Here is a 3,726-nt window from a genome sequence, read left to right as displayed (position 1 = left end):
ACCCACCTAATTTATGAATCTTTTGTTTATTCACTTTTCACCTTTATGGTCATTTTTTTATTGGTTTGTGGGAACATTTTATATTAGGGCAACATCTATAATATTTCTCCAAATATTATTACCATTTATCATTTTTTCTGTTTTAAATTCACCAATACAGAGTTAGCCTGTGAAACCCTAGGCCTCCACCCTGGACCCCAGTAAAAGCAGAACCCCAGGCCTGCACTCTCTCCCACACCCCTGTGACATGTATGGCCCCAGGTGTGGTGTAGTTTCCAGGTTCTGTAAGTCATTAACCTTGTCTCCTTTGAAGTCTTCTGATGGTTATTGCTGAGGATGTCTTACGGTCATAATAAGAACCACAACCTTGGTTATTGATAGCCCTATACAATAGGAGGTTTTGATCCAGATATAATTTTTCCACATTAGATTTCACTGGAATCTACCAGGCCCAACATCCCTTACTGAAAAGCCCATTCCTTTCTCCCCTTACCCCACATAACAGTTTGAAGCACCAAATTTATAATATGGCTCATTTCTGTAAATATTTGGATATATATCTAGATTTTCTGTTAAGAGATTTTTTCCTATCAGTTCTAAAACTTGAGATTCCCTCATATACATTAGCAGAATGTTTTGTGGACCAGCTTCTCTCCTGCCCAAGTTTAATTTTCTCTTTAATAATCTTTGATAATCTAAAAAATAATAATCTTTGATAATCTTCTTTTATGGCAGTCCCCATAGAATGTGGGTAACTAGTTTGGAAATGTTGAAGACTCACATATAATTAGCTCTAGTTTTGTATGTTTGTATTGACCAATATGGTAAAGACAGTCGTGGAGTATGTCACATCATGGGACATGTTGGCCAGGAATATCAATGCATACATTCTCTTGGATAGAACATACTCCACCATATATATCTGCTCTAACTTGCATTTGAAGCTATAAAGATAAGTTGCCCAATGTGTGATGTTGTTCTGGGTAGGTGGTGGTTAATGTCATACATCTATGAGAAACCTAAATTTTGGAATATTTGTAGGTCCTTATTCAGGGATTAAATATTTCCAATTTATAGTTATTTCACAAAAATTTTTGTGTAAAGAAAGATGACTACCTTCTCCATAAAAAAAGGTGAATTTCTGATGAACTTTAAGGCTCATATACCTAACAAATGTATTCTAATGATTTTGATTATATTATCTGAAAAGCTAGTTAAAAGTAATGTTTACAGGTTAACTAAGTTTAAGGAACATTGCTTTCCTTAACATGTGCTTTTTCTTGGGGATATACATTTACATTTTATTATCATTTGGCCAATAAAGACATAAAATTAAAATTTGACTTCTAGATCAATATTCTTATATATATATATATTTTTCCATGACTCAAATTGTTCAGTATATCTGTGTAAGAAAATGGTAGATTTTCTAAAATACTAATTATATTGCTTTTATTTAGCATATGGTTCTATTGTATTTAAGGAATTGTAGTTGAAAATGTGGGGTTATGAAAACTAATGGAGAATGAGAACTTGTGTTTGTCATTTTTTTTAAAGATTTTATTTATTATTTGAGAGAGAGAGATTGAGAGAATGAGTGGGAAGAGAGGCAGAGGGAGAAACAGACTCCTCATGGAGCAGGGAGCCCTTCATGGGACTTGATCCTAGGACCCCGGGATCACAATCCAAGCTGAAGGCAGATGCTCAACCGACTGAGCCACCCAAGCACGCTGTTTATAGTGTGGAAACATGAAACATATATTAGGAGTATTTTTTGTTTTAAGTTCTCACATGTTTATTACTGAACCATCCTATTAGTACAAGAGCATAGTAACAGAAAAAAAAAAAAGTATTTCCCCGATAAAACATGTCTAGGGTTGCCTTAGTGGCTCAGATGGTTAAGTGTCTGCCTTCAGCTTGGGTCATGATCTCCAGGACCTGAGATTGAGCCCCATGTCCGACTCCCAGCCCGCGGGGAGTCTGCTTCTCTCTCTCCCTCTGTCTCTCCCCCTGCTTGTACTCTCTCTGTCTCTGTCTTTGTCTCTCTCTCTCAAATGAATAAATAAATCTTTAAAAAAATGTCTATTTTTCAGATAGTAGTGAGGTTTATAGAGTGATTGGGTACAAGCTAATGAGTGATTGGACGTGACCTTCATGCAGCATAAATATCATGCCTTTTCAAGTGTGATCCCTTATAGACCCAGTTTGGTTCTTCTTCAATGCCTCCTCTTGGAGGTGTACCTGATTTTATTACTAGTTTTCATCTGAATCCGCTGGAATGGGATGATTGTGCATTTGTTTCTTGGCCAGGAATCTCTTGATCCTGAAAGTGTTGTGAGAAGAGTTGACGAGGAGTAGTCAACTACACACACCATGATGGCAGAGAAAAGGAGGTATTAGGAGTATTTTTTTAACCAATAAAAAGAGATAAAAGGCAAGAAAGTATGATTATGAAAAGATAAGTAAGCTTAAAGAGCTGTGATCTAAGATTATGGGTTTCAGTATATAATTTTAGTAATTAACTTGTGATCTGACCTCCAGAGAATAACATTTTTTCTCTTGTATGAATCTTCAGTGACTCTGGACATGTGTAAACTGTATTGCCTTGTGATTTATAAATTAAGATGATAAAATTCTAGTACTTCCATATTAGAGATGAAAGAAAGCAGTTACAAGGAAATGAAAATTAATAAGACTTCTAATAACCAGAGAAATGTAATTGCCTATCGAAGTGAATGAGATTAACATTTATATGTAGGACATAAATGCAAATTTTAAGAAACACTTTTGTGTTTTTTACTTGCTAAAGACATATTCTAACTTTAATGCTGAACATATCATCCATACTTTCTTTGAAAGTTAAATACACCAAAAATTTAAACAATAAACTCTAAGTACTATAAGATCAAGTATTCGAGTTATGTAAATTGTGGGCCAGTGCACACTCAGCATGCTTCAACTACAGCATTTAATTTTGAGATATTATTTCTTAAATTCACAAAATTTCTATGGCTTGCTTCTGGGTATTTATTATTTACCCAGAATTTTTGGAAATGAAGTTATTTTCACATTGTAAATGAGAAAGTCTTCTTTTTTGGATACAAAAGTCTTTCAGTTAATGCCAAAACCACATAATTGTTTTGACATCTGATGTACTCTACAGTTTTTTTTTTAAATTTTTTATTTCCTTTCAACGTAACAGTATTCATTGTTTTTTCACCACACCCAGTGCTCTATGCAATCTGTGCCCTCCCTAATACCCACCACTTGGTTCCCCCAACCTCCCACGCCCCGCCCCTTCAAAACCCTCAGGTTGTTTTTCAGAGTCCATAGTCTCTCATGGTTCACCTCCCCTTCCAATTTCCCTTAACTCCCTTCTCTTCTCCATCTACCCTTGTCCTCCATATTATTTGTTATGCTCCACAAATAAGTGAAACCATATGATACTTACTCTCTCTGCTTGACTTATTTCACTCAGCATAATCTCTTCCAGTCCCATCCATGTTGCTACAAAAGGTAGGTATTTGTCCTTTCTGATGGAGGCATAATACTCCATAGTGTATATGGACCACATCTTCCTTATCCATTCATCCGTTGAAGGGCATCTTGGTTCTTTCCACAGTTTGGCGACCGTGGCCATTGCTGCTATAAACATTGGGGTACAGATGGCCCTTCTTTTCACTACATCTGTATCTTCGGGGTAAATACCCAGTAGTGCAATTGCAG

At 35.8% G+C, this 3,726-nt stretch overlaps 1 pseudogene across 1 annotated transcript; it reads right to left on the bottom strand.

The window, feature by feature from the left end:
* Nucleotides 1-2,192: 2,192 nt before the first annotated feature.
* On the bottom strand, nucleotides 2,193-2,352 carry LOC308352487 (large ribosomal subunit protein eL39-like; annotated as a pseudogene). The gene has a single exon. The product of its transcript is annotated as a large ribosomal subunit protein eL39-like (transcript).
* Nucleotides 2,353-3,726: the final 1,374 nt, after the last annotated feature.

Source organism: Martes martes (assembly GCF_963455335.1).
Source record: "Martes martes genome assembly, chromosome: 11".
Taxonomy (NCBI): domain Eukaryota; kingdom Metazoa; phylum Chordata; class Mammalia; order Carnivora; family Mustelidae; genus Martes; species Martes martes.
This window is presented reverse-complemented; position numbering and strand designations above follow the sequence as displayed.